Source organism: Lissotriton vulgaris, chromosome 2_1, assembly GCF_964263255.1.
Source record: "Lissotriton vulgaris chromosome 2_1, aLisVul1.2, whole genome shotgun sequence".
In the NCBI taxonomy this organism is placed as follows: domain Eukaryota; kingdom Metazoa; phylum Chordata; class Amphibia; order Caudata; family Salamandridae; genus Lissotriton; species Lissotriton vulgaris.
This window is the reverse complement of record NC_141687.1, coordinates 624,206,769-624,228,061: the sequence shown is the minus strand read 5'-3', so window position 1 is coordinate 624,228,061 and position 21,293 is coordinate 624,206,769. Positions and strand designations below refer to the sequence as shown.

The following is a 21,293-nucleotide window of genomic DNA, read 5'->3' as shown; positions in this document are numbered from 1 at the left end:
ACAAAAACGAGATAAGGTTCAGGACCTGGAACAGTTATGAGTGCATAGTTCCTTCTAACAGATGTTTTTCTCATCTCTAACTCCTCCCGCTCTGCCGTGAAAAGGTTTACCAGTGCGCATTTTATCTCCAAGACATCCTCCTTTTTTATACGTTCTGGAAAATGAAACAACTCAATGCGCCCCACACTCATAAGCATTGCTTTAACATAAACCACCCATGGGACTCTATGAGCTCTGTCCAGAGCAAGGCAGTCTTTGAGAATTAGGTGATTTAAGGAGATTTCCTGGTTAAGCCATGTTTTTAACCAGCAAATTACAGGTGCAGATTTTATTAAGTCTGTCACAAACCCCATACCTAGCTCTGAATGTATTGTAAAAGTGGGGGTAGACTGGGGAACAGAGAGCAAAGATCTAAAAAATGTGTTCTCCACCTTCGGGATATCATCAGATTTGCTATAACCCCAGATAGCTGAGCCATAGGAGGCTATAGCCAAACATTTGGCTTTATATACTTTAAGGATAGCCTCCATTGGTCGAGCCCCCATCCTTTTAGCAAAGCTTAACAGGGCTGCAGCCAAAAGTGCTACTGCGAGGCTTTTTGACTTGTGTTGTGGGCACCAGGTTCCTCTATCATCAAAGATGAACCCCAGATAGGTGAAAATTGGGACCCTCTTTACTTCTTTACCTGTGCAAGAAAAAGTCAATAGTTTCCTTTTTCTGCTGGTCGGTCCGACAATCATGACCTGGGATTTTTGAGTATTAATTTTCAGGTCTAATGAGGTCATGAAGTCTCCGAAGGACACACCTTACTCTATTCTTCTATCAGTAGTGGATTTCTGTAACATGCCTTTAAACCTTGTTCTTATATGATACATTTGCTATGCAGACAAAACAGAGTTCAAATGTCAGGCTTTGTTATCCAGGGAGGTTGGTGTTTACTTTTCATTCTCTGACTTCAAAGTGAGAGAATTTATGTAACAATCTTGCTGTGAAACTAAAGGCTTTTTTCTAGCAGACAACAAAAATGAACTGTGCTCATATTTCAGAATATATCAGAATTAGGAAAGTAAAAATTAAAGCTATTTTTTTGTCATTCTGAAGTGTGGCGGAAATAAATAATGAAATAGGATCAAAACACATCAATACACTAGGTGATGACATTTCCATATATTATCACTTGTGCACTGTATACTTTTATCAGTAAATTTGAATGTCTGGGCAAATGCAATAGTCATTTCTATTGAAGATGTGTTGTCTGTAATGGTTGCAGTGTGCTACCACACAATTCATAATCCACTTTATACCACTACACTCTACGCTGCACCACTCCACATTACGCCACACCAATCTAAGCCACTCCACACTGCGTCACTGTACTCTACTCTGCACCATTCCACTCTGCGGCTCCCTACTCTACAACGCATCACTCTACTCTGTGACAAGGTGTTGTACCCCACTCTACTACGCACCACTGCACTCTACACCTCTCCCATCTTTGCCACTCCGCTACACTCTGACCATTGTACCCTACAACAATGCACTATATGCCACTGCACTCTACGTCAATGCACTCTACTTTGCTCTACTCCACTCTATGCTGTTGTGTAGTTCCTAATAATACATAGGATCTGCATGTTTAGACAACATAAGCTAAGGGATTGGTGTCCAGACTGATTCCAGACACCCCAGAGGATATGTTAGCCTTTAAACTGGCTAGCTCACAGTGCCAACATAAGACCTCTAACCTTGCCAAGAAGCGAATAGTTTCTGGTAACTGTAGAACATGACAGCCCTTGACCCTTCAGGGATCGTGGAAACAGGGTAGTACTTTTCGCTCAGTAAATCGTAGTAGTCTCAGAGAAATACATAGAACAAACGATGGGGACGTTTTCAATAAGCATTTATTGAACCACAAGCGTCATTCTACTAAAAAACATGTTTGCTGCAACAATCATTAGACAGAAACAGACATATAAGATTACAGGCACTAACAGAGTAAATAAAAGGTAGAATTCTACCATGGTGCTAAAACACTGAATCTATGCAGGCTTATAGACATTACGGTAATCAAGCCTACTCCTACGGTGAAAACCCTACCTAAGTGTACCTAGCATGTAAGTGGGTGCAAAGACAAGAATTCCTAGGAAAGAGTCAACCCCATTATCTGATGGGAGAGAACAAAGATCCCTGTCTTGGTCTCGAGTTGGACACCCCGCAAGGGATGTCTGACCATTGCGTGCAGGAGTTTTTGCGTGCAGGGACCTCAGTGCCTTATGTCAGCATGGAAGCATCTCCTCTTAGCGATCTATTGGTCTGTATGGTTCTTTTATACCAAAAGGATAGCCTCAGGGTTCCTTACATGAGCCTAAATAAATACCTGCAATTATGCAAAGTAGGTATTTCACCGTAGGATGAAAATGACCATGATTTTTACGCAGGGTATGTGCATTCTGTCATGTACTTAATGTGCAGGGGACTTTTTTAAGAATCCTCATGCACAATAATAGGGGCTAGTTTCCAAGATCGAAATTCATTCAGCACATAACTGGGTAAAAGTGGGTAAAAGGTCAGTGCTAGAACCATGATGCAGAGCAAGGTAGGACAAATGAAGGTAAAAGGTCGTATAGCTACCTAGGCCTATATTGGGGTTCATAACAATGTCATTCTACTTTAATCTTATCTTCACCACTGCACTCTAGTCCACTGCAGTATGCCCTGCTTCACTCCACTCTACCATGCACCACTCCACTCTACGTCACTTTATTCTACTCTGAAACAATCAACTCTGCACCGCTCTACTCTGCTCCACTGCAATTTACTCTACACCAATGCACTCTACTCTGCATCACTGCACTCTACGCCAGTGCACTCAACATGACTTTTCTTAAAACCCAATGCACTCTACACCAATCATCTCTGCACCACTGCATTCTACACCCCTATTCTCTACTTCACAACACTCTACGCTGCTGCACTCTACACCATTGCACCCTAAGTCACTACACTTTACATCCCTGTTCTACTCTGCACCACTGTACTGTACACATTTGCTCTCTACGTTACTCTACTCTGCATCAGTTTACACCACTGCAGTCTATGCCAGCCTACTATACACCAGTGTACTCTACAACAGTCTACTCTACAACACTGTACTCTCTGCCACTGAACTCTATGTCACTCTACTCTATGCCACTGCACTCCATGCCACTGCACTATACTCTGCACCACTCTACGCCACGGTGTGACAATGCACTCTATGACTCTACGCCACCACACTCTACACCACTCTGCTGTGCATCACTCCACACTTCGCCACTGCACTCTACCCTGCACAACTCTGCTCTGCACGACTGCACTCTACTACACTGTAAACCAATCCACTCTACCCCACTCCAATATACGCCACTGCACTCTGTGCCAATCCACTCTAAACCACTCTAATCTACTTAGAACCACTGCACTCTATGACACTACAATATACTCTATGCCACTGTACTCTATGCTACTTCACTCTACTCTGATCAGTCTACTCTATGCCACTGCACTCTCCGCCAATCTATTCCACTCTGTGCTTTTTTACCCTATGCCACTCAATTCTATCCACTGCAATCTACCCTGAGCCACTACACTCTACTGTTCACCACATTACTGTACGCTACTGCACTCTACACTACTTTACGCAAAACCAATACACTTTATGCCACTGCACTGCATGTTACTATGCTCTAATCTGCAACACTCTCCACCACTGCACTGTACTACACTCTTCTTCGATGCACTGCACTCTCTGCCATTGAACTTTACCTGACTCTGCTCTGCACTACTGCACTCTATGACACTGCATTCTACTCTGAACCACTCTACTTTATGATACTCCACTGCACTCTATGCCACCAATGCACTATATGCCACTACACTTTACGGCACTCTACATCACTCCACTCTACGAGACTGCACTCTACCCTACTTCACTCTACTCTGAAACAGTCTATTCTATGCCAATGCACTCTACCCCACTCTATTCCACTTTGCGCTTTTCTACTCTACGCCACTGCAATGTACCCTGAGCCACTCCACTCTACTCTTCACTACCCTATACTACAGCACTACACTATAAGCCAATGAACTCTACACCACTTTACCCAAAACCAATACAGTCTATGCCACTGCACTGTACGCCACTCTACTATACACCACTGCACTCTATGCCAGTCTACTCTGCACCACTGTACGGTACGCCACGATACTCTAATCTGCAACAATCTATGCCACTGCACTCTATACAGGCTAAACCACTTCACTCTACTACACTCTTCTCTGCAACACTGCTCTCTCTGAAACTGAACTCTACACCGCTGTATTTTACTCTTCACCACTGTCCTCTAGACCACTGCTGTCTTTGACCTTTTACCCTGCACCACTCTATTCTACAGCACTGCACTCCAATACATTTTACACCACTCTACTCCAATGCACTATACAACACTCTACTCTGCAACACTGCACTCTCCCCCACTGAACTCCACGCCACTCCACTCTGTGCCCCTTTGCTCTATGCCGCTGCACCACTTGACACCAATGCACTCTATGCCAAGACAGTCTGCACCACTGCACTGTACTCCTCTTCAGCATAGACCCTGCAGTCTGGCTACTACACTTTATGCCAGTGCACTGTAAACCACAACACTGTGCTATTCCACTTGTCCCTGCATCACTCCACTCTATGCCTCTCCACTCTACTCTGCACCACTGCACTCTATGCCAATGTACTCCACACCACTTTGGTCAAAATCAATTCCCTCTATGCCACTGCAGTCTACGCCCACTACTCTGCACCACTGTAATCTGCGCCACTATACTCTGATGTTCAGCACTTTATGCCACTGTACACCACGCCACTTTTCACCATAGCTCTCTCTACGTCACTACACTCTCTACAGCACTCTGCTCTGCAACTCTTCGAGATGCCAGATGATGACTCCATGTCACCTAGGATGCAGCACTTTATAACTAGGTTCTCATTTAGCAAGCTAAAACCTTCTGGGATTTGTAGTCCTAGTTTGCTTTATCCGGTCCAGTTGATTAAGTAACACACCCAAAACAATGATTTGAAAATGAAAAGCCCCAAATTTGGAGCAGTTCCTCATTCTCCCGCTCTCAGTGACACCACTGCTGCACCCATGCTGCAGCCCTATATCCTGATACCAACCTGAACCCTTGCTCCAAGTTTTCAAGACTCCACTGAAGTCCTCCGTGGGGCAGCAGGGTCTGTTGTCGCTCCCCTTCAGCTTAGGTCCAGTCACACCACTGACCGGGTTCGCAGAGAGACAGACATGAGAAAGTGCTTGTGGCATGCAAGGCAGCAGGAGGGCTATTTAAAGCAACCAACAGCTGGATTTCCTGCTGGCCGGGGAACCTAAAGCAGCCCAGGCAAATTGTGTCAGACCAGCCCACGTATGGAGCATAGAGAGTGCAGGAAGCGAGCCTGAGAGTTTGGGTGGAGGGGGTTTCCTCCCCCCAACAAATTGGGCTAAAATGCTCATTATACAACACATATTTAATTATATGTTCAATTGTATTAGCTTTTACAACATAGTAAATGAAAACTTTACAGTGTACCCGGAAAATACAGTCTTTGTTGGGGCTCTTCAATGATTCCCTTACTATCACCTTCCATGATGTAGCACTGAAGGAATATGCAGTTCCTGTAGGGTGGGGAAAGAAGAGAAGGAGGCTAGGTTTGTAGTGGAGTGTGGGTGTCTCCCAATTTGGGAAGTGGGGCCCTTACGCACCCATTTGTGTGTCATGCTTCATCATAGGGCTTGCTCCTCGTCACGCCCCCACTGCAATGCCTAACGGGCACTCTATGGGCTCGTAGATTGAAATTCATTTTTGAGCACCACCTCGCCACATTTTATTTCTCCTCACATCACCTCACATATACACCACTAGGCCCCTCACATTCACCTCACCTATATGGCTTGGGAAAAAGCTCCTTCACAAAGAGCCTCTCATAGGGTGCCCGTCAGGCATTGCAGTGCTGGCCTGACGTTATACGGAGTGTTAATGCTGAATGCGGATACCACCAAGTTTTAAAAGAGCAGTCATTGATAATCAAAACAATAACAAAATAACGCTACAAATAGAAGCCCTGCAAGGCGAAGATAAACCATGTGTCAGAACGTGCAACTTGACACTAACAAAGGAAGAAATAATTATCTTGCAGAAATCATTAAAGAGAGTCATTGTACCGCTGCACTCAGTGAAGTGGATCAAAGAGACGTGCCCAAGGTTGTGCTTGCCAAGCCACCAAAACAGCAAAGTGGGGCTCAGAACAACTTCACATGTGTTGAAGAATAAATAGCCAGGAGCGACTCTTGGGGTACTAATATTTTTCAGATGGCAGCAATCATTAAGGATGTTCCAGAGGCCAGCATGTTGCAAGGTCCTACAGATGAGTTACCTAAACCAAGTCACAATGATCCACCAACAGTGTTATTAAGTTCTGCACTGGTCTACAACGCTGTTGCAGTCTTGAAACCACCAAAAAGCAAAATATTGGCAATAAATGCATTGTGTAGGTATAGACATTTGAAGATTTCATTGATGGACTTGAAAAGTCTCATAACAAAAAGATTATCAAATACCTCTAAAATCTTGCTGGTGAAGGTGGCAGTAATAAGGAAGATGCAGCGAACTGACAAAGAAATAACATACTGTCAGGTAAAAGTAACTTTGAATCTCAAGTTCAATCCAATACCCAATGTAGATTACAAAAGATACATTTTCAGTCAAGAACAACAGAAAGCTGGTGAATCCATAGATGAATTTGTTGAGAGACTCAACACACTCATCGAACACTGTAATTTCAATGAATTCAATGAGAAAGTAGCTATATGTCTTAGTGTTATTGATGGATGCATGACTGATTCATTCAGATGGGGAATGCTGAGAGAAAATCTTAGGGCCTGATTTAGATCTTGGAAGATGGGCGACTCCATCACAACAACGACGGATATCCTGTCTGCTGAACTATAAATCCCATTGTATTCTATGAGATTTATAGTTCGGCGGACAGGATATCTGTCATCCTTTCGATGGAGTAACCCGTCTGCTGAGATCTAAATCAGGCCCTTAGTCTAGAGCGAGTGTTAATGGCTGCCAGAGCTGGAGTGTGCCAATAGACAAGCTGCTGACATAGATGCCAGAAGTGCCCAGAATGAATCAGTCATGCATGTGGAAAGTAATCCAAAGCCAAAGACAAAAGGACACAAGTTGAAGTCTACACGTAAAAAGAAATTGGGTTTTAGATGTGGATATTCAATCCACATAAAGGTAAATACCCTGACATTGGACAGATATATAAAGGATATGGGAAGGTGAATTATTCTGTGGCAATTTGCAAAGCAAAGGAATAAGCAAGTGTGTTACGGCACAAAAACAAAATGGCCACTGGAACATTCCAGAAGCAACGTACAACACGCCCCAACAAGGCCAAGCAGCGACATTAGTTCAGATAAATCAACACTGAATGAGGTTGATTGTCATCTAAATCATCGTCAAACAGTTCTTCTACACCAGTATCAAGTACAAATGCAGAAAATGGTTGTATCATGTTGATGTTTACCTCAGGAAACCCTGCGCATATTGGACTGGCCACATGTGAAGAAAAATGTGTCAAAGAAAAGGCGACATGCTTAAGCACTAAAGTCATTCAAACATTGTCTGAAAATTACAATGAAAGTAAATGGTTGTTTGATACTTGTCTTCGACAAACTTTATGCCTGAGGAGAAATATAACAAATTGTCTCCATTACTGGAACTCATGCCATTACAAACCAAGGTGTATGAATGGGCTGTATAAACACCCTTGAAAAGTCATGGTTCATTTGTAGCAACGATGAAACACAAGAAAACGAAAGTGCATGCATCCATCATTGTGCTTCAATGTACAGCATCAGATGCCTGTCTACTCAGTTTCAGCACAGCTGCTGTTATGGGACTGATTACCGTAAGCTACAACATTAATGCTCACCATGAAACAGTAAATCAACCCACTTCATTGTTGCATGCCTTATAAAAGCTTAAGACTATGAAAGTAAAGTTGCATATTAATGAGGACGTCCTTCCTGTTGTTCAAAGAAATAGACTAATTGCTTTTCATTTATAAGATGGAGTTCAACTAGAACTTGAATGGTAACTTAAGCATTACATCATTAAGAGGTCTACTAGTCCTACGCCATGGGTTTCTCCCATTTTGGTAGTGCCCAAAAAGGACAGTGAAGAAGTTGTACCCATATACGTTGACATGCATCAGGCAAACAAGGCAATTGAACTAGAACAACATCCAGGTCCAAACTTTGATGACATGATTAAGCAATTAAATGGTGCAAAGCTCTTCTCTCGTTTTGATTTGAATAAAGGGTATCACCAGTTCGAACTCAAAGAAAATTGGTATATTGCAAGCTTTTCTACACATGTTGGTGTGTTTCAATACAAAAGACTATGTTTTGGTATGGGATGAACTGCAGAACTTTTTCAAGACGTCATTCTATGTATCATACAGCCTGTCATTAATGAGTTCAATTACAATGCTGACATATTGGTTTTCGAAGCTAACCAAAAAGAACACAATAAAGCTCTTGTACAAGTATGTTGCAGGTTCGGCTTCGAGTGCAGATAAATGTGATTTCTACAAGACAAAGTTCAAATTCTTTGGCCATATCTTTTCTAATGGGTGTATGACACCTCATCCTGCTAAAGTACAAGTGCTGTCAAATGCTGATCCCCCACAAGATGTTTCTATGATGCGTTCATTTCTTGGCGTGGCCAGCTACTGTTCCAGATATATACAAGATTTTGCCACTGTAAGCGCTCCATTGAGAGAGTTGACAAAAAAGAATGTCTTATTTCATTAGTCACATGAATGTGAGAAACTTCTTAAGAAAATCAAACAAGCCTTTAAGAATGCAAGTGAAATGGAGTATTTCAAGCCAAAGCTTCATACAGAAATTGTTGTCTATGCTAGCCCTGTCGGGTTAGGTGCTATTCTTGCACGGCACAGAGGACACCCGAATGTTCAAAAGCCTATTGTGATATATGCAAGTAGGAGTTGATCCCAAACAGAATGAGCTTATTCACAACCTGAAAAAGAAAGTTTAGCCATGGTCTGGGTTTGTGAACATTTCCATGTATTCCTGTACGGAAAGCCTTTTATGCTGGTAACTGATCATCAAGCTTTACTAACTATATTTGGCAATCCAAAGACCAAGATGCCTCCTTTCATTGAGCAATGGGGACTACGATTACAAGCGTACAATTATAGCAATCTGCATAATCCAGGGAAGGATCAGAACTCTTCTGACTACTTTTCCAGAGTCTAAAAGTAAAATATCCCTTGGGTCAAACAATCAAACTCCTAGTTATACATACTGAATTCACACATTCATGCCTCACCCTTTAGTTGTCACTCGTGTCATCTATATATTCAAAAAGTCCTAAATATAAATTACCACTTCACAATAGTTGTGAACAAACCTGAGCAATTCAATATCACAGTCTGTATATTTATTAGTATCCAAAATCAGTTAAAAACATTAAAAACAATACATCGAGAATGTTATTTCATAAACATTTGCATACATTATACAATTAAAAAACAAGAAAGAGGCTCAAAGTCTGTGATTTCATATACAATCATCGATGGGTCAATTCATAGGAATCAAGATAAGCAACACCAGAGTCCTGTAGATCAGTTCTGGCACATTGTTCCTTGAGTTTGACTTTTAACAGATGCGTCGACGCGTTTCAGTGTATAACTAAATGTGTACCACCTTTATCAAGACAACATTTTCTGTCTCTTTCATACCCATAAATTGATTGGACAATTTTATCTAAAAACACGAGACTTGCCGGATACCAGTTACTCCATGGCAAGATTCCAAAGTGTTTCTTGCTTTCACACCCCCACAGGAGCTTAATAAAATCACATCCAGAAGACCATCGCTTTTACTCTCCAGATTAGGTGCTATACTTCATGTGTCTATTCTGTGATTGGTATCCTGTGGAGTGTCCTTAATCACCCGTATTCTATCTTTTAGCTTTGTTGTCTCTAATGGAGACCGATAATGCCTTTAAGGAAAACAGTCTCACGTCCCCATGTACGGTGGATCCTGTATCGTAGTCAAGTCGCATTCTTCTCTGATGTGGAAACTTTTCCAGAGTACCTATACAACGTTAGGGTACTCCATCTAAGACGGCTGAAGCCCATATCAATTTCATGGTAAAATCAAAAACACCAGCCCAGATTATCACTGACACGAGTCATGATAGTAATATGCTAAGGTTGAAAGATATAATCACACATCAGTCATAGAAACCAACACTCTCGATCTCTCACCAGTGATGGTGAAGGTCAATAATACAAAAATATCAACAATGAACTGTCCTTAACTCAGGAAGGAGTTATACTGTGAGGGTCTTGAATCCTGATTCCAAAAAGTCTGTGGCAGAAAAGGTTTGAAGTTGCCCAGGAAGGACATTGTGGAACTGTTGCCACAACATGAGCTCTCTGAGACCAAGTCTGGTTTCTGTATCTCAATGAACGGGTTGAAAAGGAATTAAAGGCCTGCCATCTGTGCAACTGCCTTTCTACTTCATGTCAAACTCCCGAAGCGAGAGCGAAAGAGTAATCATTTACTTTTTCTGTATACTTGACATTGGACATCATCATATGGTGATTGTGACGAATACTCATGATTTCCATTCATTGAGAATCTCTCATCTATCACTCAAGACCGAGCCATTTAAAGACTCTGGCATCTTTGCGACATGGAGTGTTCCAGCCATATTGAAATCTGACAATGGCCCGCTGCTTAACATTCATGAGTTCAAAGATTTCTTAGAGCATCTGAATAGAAAAGCATCAGAAGTGCACCCCTCTGTGGCAGCAGGCCAATGGACTTGTTGACCGCTTTATGAGTATGTTAAAGAAAACAGCGCAGCGTGCTTATCTAGAAAAGCACAATCTAAAAACTGTGTTAAATTCAACCATAAGAGTTTATTGTTAAACACCTCACTTGACCACAATGTAAAAGTCCTGCGACATTGATGTTTGAGAGAGCAATGACAACCAAGATACCTCAGTTTACCGATCAGAGAGAGAAAGACGATAACTCAACTCATGAGATGGACTTGGTTCCTAAACAAAAGACGAAAGGATATGCTGACATAAGCAACATGCCAAAAACATAATCTTTAAGAGAGTAGATCATGTGCTTGCACACCAGATGCGAAAAACAAAATCTGATGCTCCATTGATGAAGAAACATTTCAAGTGGTGTCTACCAAGGGACACATGGTGACTGCCCAGCGCCCTGGGAAGTCTACTACTAGAAATCATTCTCACATTAACTCAACATTCAACAGGTCTAGAGACCAGAGACTGCTGTTGCCTCTCCAGTGTCAATGCAGATCCTTGACATTGATGGCGACAGTTCCCAGTTTCCAATTACAAGAGCACGTTGAACAATTAAAGTGCCAAAAGGATTGACTGAAGAGATTTAATTATATATATATATATATACTAGCAGCCCGTCCCGACCTTGTCCGGGAGCAATCAGGCTTCCCTGACCCCCGCCTGCCCCGACATTGTCCAGCAATTCGGGCCCCCCCCGCCCCTTGCCTGCCCCGACCCCAGCCTGCCCCGACATTGTCCCCCGGAGCCTTAAAAAGCGACATATGATAGTCACAGCGGTGCACTATAATGTAAAACCGTCTCACTGTATTGCAGCTATTACTCCAGCCTTCGCCTGGAAATTACCATTTCCATGTGTTTAGAGTGGGGATAAACCGAACCAGATTTCCTGGCTTTCCTTCGGGCTGCTTGCTTTCCCCATTCCCGCCCGCCTGCCCCGACCACCGCCTGCACCGACATTGTCCCCCGGAGCCTTAAAAAGGCGACATATGATAGTCACAGCAGTGCGCTTCGGGCTGTTTGCTTTCCCCATCCACATGAAAAGTACCACGAAAAGAGGGCACATTTAAACACGGCTCCGAGGTTGACGGATCACTTTCGCCTGTGGGGTCTCTTTGAGCGGGGTTTACCCTTGACGGAGCTCGGCGTGCCGAGATTCCAGCATGGTAACATAATGCCCGCGTGTCAACCTAAACCCTTAAAGCTGAAACGGTGAAACGCTGGCGCTCTGCAGTTCAACTTCCTGAGCTGTGTTTGAGGTAAAACTAATGAGCTTGATCGTGGTAGTTTGGAGCCTACATCACCCCGTCCCCCCCGCCTGCCCCGACCCCCGCTGCCTTACCTCAGCTGCCGCTCCTCAGTCCACCGCTCCTCTCCGCTCGTCACCGCTCCTCCCCCGTGCCATGTCCGCCGCTCCTCCCCGTGCTCCTGACGCCAGCACGCAGGTTGCGGCCGGCGCTACTTCGAGGGGACTACTTTTTTTATAATGTACATTTTTTAAATATAAAGTATTTTTTAACTTTATATAGCCTATGTCCATCTGCGCACTCTGAGGATTCCAACGATGTATCAGGTGTGTGGATTGGCGCTGTGGTTCCAGAGTTTACCCGCCTCAAAGCCTCAAAGTTCTTCCTTTATAATAGTAGTATATATATATATATATATATATATATATATATATATATATATATATATATATATATATATATATATATATATATATATATATATACCCAGTATGTGTGCTCAGCGCGCAAATCATGGCGTTGCTGCTTGTGGCGAGACTGAATTTGAGATGGGCAGAAAGTGGCACATCACAGCGCATTCTGCACTGAAGGAACATTTACTTGCCTCATCCCATTTGGGTAGGAGGCAGCGGCATGTCACTACAAGTCCCAGCAAGCGTTGGAGCAAGCAAGTAACAAGCTCATTGGAGCATTTAAATAAAGTGTCAGCTGATATGCAAATTGTGGAGTGAGCCTATGAATAAGGAATCATCCGAAACGCGTCAGGCGAAAACTCAAGAGGTTTCTACGATTGCCCGATATAATAGATAGAGGTCATCGCGTGTGCATCCTCAAGTGCTGAGCACCCATACTGGGAATATATATATATATATATATATATATATATATATATATATATATATATATATATATATATATATATATATATATATATATATATATCCGTCCTCTTGTGGAATACTTCCAAAAACTGCAATATATATATTTTTATACGTGTATATATATATATATATATATATACATATATATATACTAGCAGCCCGTCCCAACGTTGTCCGGGTATGAATTGCTGCCGGCCAGTAGTATATTGTTTTGTAGGATTTCGTTTTGATAGCATTTCTTATCTGTGACTGGCCTGTGAAACGCTCCGATTCACAGTGCACTGCTGATGCACTTAAGAGTGCGCGTTCAGTAGTGTGTGAACTCGAGTTTCCCTACTATATTTTTCCTTGCAATATTATATGGCACGAACTCGACAACATGGCATGAACACAATTTGCATTACAGAAAAACACATTCATTTGTGGTAGGCACGGGGAGACAAAGCGACTTGTCTGGAATTACAGGATGTTGAGCTGATGCCAAGATTCGAACGTAGCTCCCCAGCTCTAAAGTTCGCAATTCTAGAACTTGTGGCGGGAGGTGTCTCTAAAAGTGTATGTCGGTGCTGGCCATCAATGAGAGAGACTTGTGCATTTTTCAAATGGGTGGTGAAAAAATATGAGTATGTTGCGGAGATGTGGGCCTCCGTGCCACCAATGTACTTACCGGGGGAGGGTAAACACCCATTATTCCGCAACTTTCTTTCCGCATACCATCACTCCGCATACTTTCATTACGAAAGTACCATGACTCCGCAATGCCATTATAACGCATGCCATTACATTTTATATGCTTTTACCACGCATACATTTACAACAAAATTCGTTGTAAATGCATGAATGGTAAAAGCATGTTTTTTTAATGTTTGGATAAGGTAAGTATGGGTACAGGGGTATATGTTTTGGGGTACTGATGTATATGTTTTGGGGTGTTTGGGTATTTTAAGGGTTCAGATATAGTTTTGGGTTATGGGGTGCAGGGGTAGTTTTAGGGATTAGGAATAGGTATGGGTTTTGGGATACAGGGGTATTTTAGGGTTCAGGGCTAGGTTTGGGTTTTGGGGTATAGGGGTATTTTTAGGGTTCAGGGGTAGGTTTGGGTTTTGGGGTACAGGGGTATTTTAACGGTTATGGGGTAGGTTTGGGTTTTGAGGTACAGGGATATTTTTAGGGTTCAGGCCTAGGTTTGCGTTTTGGGGTACAGGGGTATTTTTAGGGTTCAGGGGTAGGTTTGGGTTTTGGGGTACAGGTGTATTTTTAGGGTTCATGGCTAGGTTTGGGTTTTGGTGTACAGGGGTATTTTTAGGGTTCAGGGGTAGGTTTGGGGTTTGAGGTACAGGGGTATTTATAGGGTTCAGGGCTAGGTTTGGGTTTTGGGGTACCGGGGTATTTTTAGGGTTTAGGGATAGGTTTGGGTTTTGGGGTACAGGGTATATTTATAGGGTTAAGATGGGTTAGTGTTTAAGGGTGTTGGGGTATTTTAAGGAGTATGGGTGGGTTATGATTATGGGGTGCAGGGGTATTTAAAGGGAGCAGGGTGGGATTAGCACACAATATGAGACATGGCATGAAGGGCGGAACATACCACATGCCCCCAGCGTTTGTCATGCCCCCAGCACACGCCCACAGTACAACGCAGAAACGCCCACAAGGGACTACTTTGCTGGCACTGTTCTTTTACCTTTTAAATGTATATGGAGGGCGTCTGCATAGCCTATGTCCTTCTGCTGCAACTGCCCTTTCCAACGCTGTATTGGGTGTTGTGATTGGTGCTGTGGTTCCTGAGATTACCCGCCTCAAAGGTTTGGGCTCTCTCTTTATTATATTAGTATGGATATATATATATTTGCATATTTTAACAAATTTACATTTTTCATTTAACAGAAGGGGAGATGTAGTGTCTTGCAAGTTAGCAATGATGGAACTCTTTTGGCTCCTGATGGATTCTGTAAAGCTGTGGCGTAAAAAGTATTAGAGCAGAATAAAATGAAGTCTGATTTAGAATGTTGAGTTTCAAATTACATGCAGAAGAATAAAGATGTGTAATACTAAGCTCTGTGTGTGGTGCAGTCATTGGGGGGTACCCAGGTTGGGAAGACACTACAGATGAGTCAAAACTGTCACTAGACAAAACTCCAAACTCCAATCTCTCTCCAGCAGGCACATTAATCACCAGAGTTATCTTGACACTTTTATAGTTGCCTGAAAAGTACTGGGTATACAAGGAACTCTGCAGCGGGGGCTTTCAAAACTGCTGCACTGCTACAAAACGCTCCATGTCACCAAGAATGCAGTGCTCTAGAACTGGGTTTTCATTTAACAGCGCAAAGCCTTCCGGGAGTTGTAGTCCTAGTTTGCTTAAGCCGGTTCAGTTGATTAAGTAACACACCTGAAAACAACAAATTCAAAAAGAAAAGCCCTGGATTGGAGCAGTTTCTCATTCCTGCGCTCTCAGTCACACCACTGCCCCTTGCCCACACTGAAACCCCGTATCCCATACCAACCTGCTCCAGGTTGTCAAGACTCCACTAAATTCCTCCATGTGACAGCAGGGTCTGTTGTTGCTGCCCTCCAGGTTGTGTCCAGTTACACCACGGACTGGCTTTGCATGAAGCATTCACAGAGAGAGGGACAGACAAGAGCAAGTGCTTGTGGCATGCGAGGACCAGCAGAAAGCACCGGGAGGGCTTTTTATAGCCACTGACATCTCAGGTTCCAGCCTCTCTTCCCCTGGTATGATTGGGAGGGAGGGGCGCAGTACAGAAAACGGACCACTTTTTGTGTGAAAACAACTGCTTTATTGAAACAGGTGCACATCACAAACTTTCTGGGAAAACTGACTTACAAAACGAAAACCTCACTATACATATAATGAAATAGTCCCTACCCCATCTCTACATCCCCCAGCATACCCACCCTGCAGCTGACTCATTTAACTGTATTGCATTTCATTATTTCCAACTTACTACTCCCCCTACATCCTATGACTATATGTATGAATCTGTAAGTAACCAAACTCAACCATGTCTACCCTCCCGTTGCACAAGGTTCCCAACTAGCAACACCAACCAACTTCTGGTAAACTTGCAGCTGTTCCAATCAACAATGTACACAACCATGCCCCTGCCACTTGTCTCAACAATGGAGCCCCTATCTGAAGACCCCACAATTGCACGTGTCTCTGTGTGTTCTTGTGCCATTATTTCTACCTCCCACTTTGCTTGTTCACATTTAACATGCAAGCGTACACGTCTTCCTATCGTGGTGCTCACGTGTACCTACAGCGTGCGTGTGACCTTGTCACAACCTCTGTGTCAAGGTGAACCATTGCCTGCGTCTTTCTGTCCCCAGCAGTGCTTTAAATGGGCCGGTGCTCGCACATTTTCTTGGAAAAGGTCAGTACCCGTGCACATGAAGTTGGAACAGGGTCAGGTACAGGGCCTGGGGGGGGGGGGGGGGGGGGGGGGATTACAATGAATTAGGCTGGCAGTGCAAAGCCTGTTTGTGCTTCTCTCTGGCAACTGAATCCCAGTACTAGGCGACGGTCGGACTGAGCTCCTTTAAAGGTGGGGGGAGGTAAGGAGTGTGCTCGGTCCGGCGGGGGTTGAGGGAGGGAGGCTACAGAGGTGTGGGGGGGGGGGGGGGGGTGGGGGGGGTTGGCATGGGAGACGGTCTGGGTTCCGGGGCAGCGAGACCAGCAGTGAGCCATCCCTCAAGGAGAAGCTGAAAAGGATGAAAGGGGTTGAGGGATTGTTTAGCCCAAGGGGTAAGGAGGGGAAGGGCATTCTGGGGGATAAAAGCAAGGAGGGAAGCAGGGGTCTGAATGAGGCATGGAAGGGGGAGGTGATGTGGGTGGGAGGTCTGCCAAAAGGGGGGATCGGGCGGTGCCACAGTGGAGACCACCAGCATGATTAGAGCTGGGAGGTTGGCTGGATAGGACCCCCTGGGAGCTCAGATCATGTTGAGTGGAAGTCTGGGTCCAAGGAGGGGGGGGGGCAAGAGTGGACAGGGAGACTAACCCCAGATTGCCAGAACTTACTTTTTCCTTGCAAGATCAGTAGGCATAGGATATAACAGACTTGGGTGATTCCCATGCGGCTCCGCGCTACCGAGGAGAAGAGAAGACATGGGCAAAGGCAGCCAGCCGGAGTGCATTGTCGAACGGTCAGGACACTGCCAAACGACAGTCAGAGGTGACTGCGGCTGTGGGACAGCCTAGTTGGCTCGATGTAGCCTCTGGGGAAGTGGTGGGAGAGAAAGGGCAAGAGCATATCACGGGCAGAAGGGCGATTTGCGACCCAGCGGAACCCGGCGCTGGATCTAGAGGAGCTAATCTGCAGTAGGGGGAAAGTGCTGAAGCACGCGTTAACAGGAGGGCAAGTGACGAGGGCATAGAGATGGAGGCTACACAATTGAATCGTGATGATGGTAGCATTGCGGAAGAGGAACTAGTTGAGGATAAAGGGGAAGCCCAGGAAGGATTAAGGGGGGTGTAGTAACGATGTGCCTAATCTATTGCAGGTTCACAAGAAAGAAGAAGGGCTTCCGGACTGGTACCTGGTGCTTCGACCCGCTGCATAACTGGTTTGGCAGCTGGATCCAGTGCGGACGCCGACTTTGAGGGATGCCCGAGGTCCCTGCAAGGGACCCCCATGGGAGGGCAAACCCCGTAGTAGGGCGCAGGGAACCGAGGACAGCCCGTGGGAGGGAGGGGGCAGGGGAGGCGGGTCACGCTAGGTCAGGCCCCCCCCCCTTTTTTCTGGGAGGTTATAAGGGAGCTCCTCCCTCCCGGCGTCCTCTTTGCTGCTGCCCCCTCTACCACTACGGTCGTTAGGCTGTCCCTCGTCAGCCTTAGGCCCGTTAGCCCCCCTAGGCCCTCTCCCTCACCCCCACGACTCCAGACGCGAGGCCCGCAGTTTTCAGCTCCGCTTGAGGTAAGGGATCGAAAGGCCTCCCCCGGGCCCCGTCCTCGGGAATACCGAGTTGACAGGGCCCGTGGTTCCACCACGGGGGGGGGCTCAGTCATCCTGTCTTGTGGGCGCGGGGTTCTGTGGATCGAATGGGGGATGCACGTAGCGGTAGGAAGGGGGGAAACTGCGGGTCCGCCGCTACGTGTGAGGGCGGTGATCAAGGGGCGTTTTAGCGGGGTGGGATCAGACCCCTCTTTTGGAAGTGCATGGCGCCTTCGGGTTCATCGTCGGGATGGAAAGGCGCCTCCGCAGGGAGAGACGTTCGGAAGGTAGCGGGGTATGGGGGGAAGGGCCGTCTATTGAATGGCGCCGATGGCTGCTGCCGACGGTAAGGGTCGAGATACTGGCTTAGCAATGCGGCGGGTAAAGGCATCCCCCCCGCAAAACACTCCGACCCGCGCTCGCCCACCTCCGCCCCCTTTCCGCTCAGTTAAGCTGGGGAGTGCACACCCCCCCCCGCAAAACACTCCGACCCGCGCTCGCACCCTCCCCCCCCTGTCCGCTCAGTGAAGCTGCATCCGGCGTTACGAGTTAACGCGACAGAGCGGGACACGGGGGACAACTAACACAGGCGAACGCTTGGACTTACAGGCCCATTCCATAGGCAGCGGGAGCATATAAGAGCGCCACAAACACTGCACTGCAGCGGAGTAATCGTCACTCGTAGCCACTCCACCCTCCCCCCCCACCCACCGCCCCCCGCCCTCCCGCTTAGGGAGGCTGCCTCCGGCGCAATGAGTAAACCCGACCGAGCTGGACACGGGGACCGCCACTGCCGCTGAAGTAAGGGGGAGACGCCCAATGCGTGACAATCGGCGGGTGCCCAACAATGCCGGTTTGCAACAATACAGGCGATTCGACGTTACTGCGAGGCAGTCTAACGGACGGCAATCCACCACCACGTACCAATTGGTTGATTCTGGGATGCGCTTGCCCACCCACCGCTCCGCTTTATCACCGCCACCCCCCTCCCCCTACCCCCCTCTAGCAACCCCCAGAACATCACCGCCATGATCGGAGTTGCACCCCTTTTAATGACTGGGTCTTTCAACAGAGGCTCGGCGAGGAAGGCCGGGATTGAGAGGTCGGGTGGGGTTTTTTGGGGCCTCGGGGAGCAGTTAGCACACCTACGGGGATGCAGTTAATTACGCGGTGAATGAGTACAATCTATGACAACCTGAACCCCGTGCCCCGCGACCAAGGGCGACGAACAGCCATAGAGAGCACGCAGGGCAGGTTGAGATAGCAATTTACAATGTTTTAAGCAGGGAGGAATGTGGATGAGTTAAGGTGCACCCCCCTCTGCTTTTCTAAATTACGTGTTCCCTAATTCCAGGCATTGAAGGATTACAGCATAGCGTGTCGATTGTACAGTACCCCCCCTGCAAGAGGAAGGTAAGAACGAAAAGGGGGGGTTGGGCCATTGTAGGGGCATGGGCAATGCAGCCTGGGGGGGGCCGGTGTTCATGGTCTGGTCCCCCTAGGGGGAATGTCGGTGACAGTGGGTGGGGCCGGGGACCCAGGATGGGGCAGGGCCCTCCCAGGTCCCTGGTTTGGCAAAGAATGAAGCTGGGGCTAACACAGAACTTTTATATCAATCCATACAGGAGCGCGAATTCTACAGGCGTCGCCGCTACACGCTCGCGGGGAAGTGTGTCCCTGCATACTAAGGCCCCCCCCCCCCTCCAGCATCTACAAGGCCAGTGCAAAGTAAGTAGGGATAGGACAAAGGGATGCAATGATGGATTATGGAGAGGGAGGCATGAGGGGATTAGATCAGTAGTCACGACGTTTTTTCCTTGCAGGAGGCGATACCAAACAAGATGTCAGGAATGGGACAAGGTGGTGCAGGAACAGGGTTCGTGGTCACGGAAGCGCAAGCAGCACATGCAGCGCTCTTGCTACAGCTAGTCGAGACGAACGGAGTAGCTTGGGCTACTAATCTGCTTAAGGGCAACCCGGCGAACCCTTGTGTGAATAATGACATTTTAACAGTCAGTGAGGAGGACACAACTAGTGTGGGCAACGTTAGAGCGTCCAAAAGGGTCAAGGTAACCACGAACAAAGACTTTCCGCCGCCCGCTAAGAGGAAGGGGAGTGTTAACCCCACAGGAAGGGTGGTTCATGAGGTGCCGAACACTTCGAGCTTGCCGCCTAGGGTCCAGGAATTGCCTGGTCCATCAAACTGGCCTGCTACCGGGCAGCCAGCAATGGAGTACGCTACCAGAAGCGAGCTGGGTAAGATGATGTCCACATTAGAAATATTCATGAAAGAGATAAGGGAAAGTGTGAGGCCTGGACCCAATGCTGAGGTTAGACCTTCTAATGTTTGGGGAAACGGAGCTGCGGCTCCTGGCACATCAGGAGCGGCAGTGGGGAGGCAGGAGGGGACTGACCTATCCAACATTGCAGATGCGCATCCGGCGCCGGGGCCAACACCACCAGCACCCCCCCCGGGACCGCACTCTGTACCTTTTGCCTCGCCGACAGCGCCCACCCCCCCAGCACCGCAGCCCATGAGCCCGGTGTCCCCACCCCCTGCTGCTCCAACCCCCCCCCCCCCAACTCAGCAGTGCCAGCTCCTACGTTGCCTGCCCCTTCCCCAGTGCTGCCTAGCGAGGAAGAGGTACAATTTGACGCCCCTTTACTATCAGGTCGCTCATGCCTATCCTGGGAGGTCCCACAAGCAGCGAAAGAATTAATTTGGAAGAGAGAATTCATTGACATTTTCTCGCTACTCATGCTGGGTCAACAAGGGGCGGACGTGCGCAAGGCAGGGCTCAAGGAAGAGGAAAAGAAAGTGAGATTTCAGGCCTGGCCGGAGAAAAGCATTGATAACTGGTTGGAAGCCTTTGCCATCTTACATTCCGTGATCGTAGAAAAGTTTAGTGACCAGGGACCAGGGTTAGTGCAGTATGGGAGGCTCATCCACAATGAAGCAAAGAAGTGGGGAGGCGTAGGTTGGTTGGAATACGACAGGGAATTCAGAAAAAAAATGTCCAGATGTCCCAATATGCGGTGGGACCATAAGGAGGTGCAGCTTTGGATGGACCATATAGGGTCCAGGGCACTTCAAGGGGTTGCGACAAACAGCAAGGCGCAAGAATCACAAGCAGGGTCCTCGGACAAAAACACCCCTGGGGCCCAGTACGGACAGAGGTCGCCGCCCTTTCGAGGGGGCCAGAGAGGGAGAGGTCAGAAGAAAGGAGGCGGGAAGTCT

General features: G+C 46.5%; 1 protein-coding gene across 3 annotated transcripts in view; it reads right to left on the bottom strand.

Moving 5' to 3' along the window:
* LOC147730877 (antizyme inhibitor 2-like) overlaps positions 1 to 15,706 on the bottom strand; it is a 170,087-nt gene extending 154,381 nt beyond the window's left edge. For 2 of the 3 annotated variants that reach the window (XM_086955738.1, XM_086955740.1), the window contains exon 1: positions 5,210 to 5,341. The gene's annotated coding sequence lies outside the window, so the exon portion shown is untranslated. Of the gene's footprint in view, positions 1 to 5,209; positions 5,342 to 6,647; positions 6,698 to 15,607 lie in introns of those variants that run through there. The other variant, XM_086955739.1, reaches the window with a different exon arrangement.
* Positions 15,707 to 21,293: the final 5,587 nt, after the last annotated feature.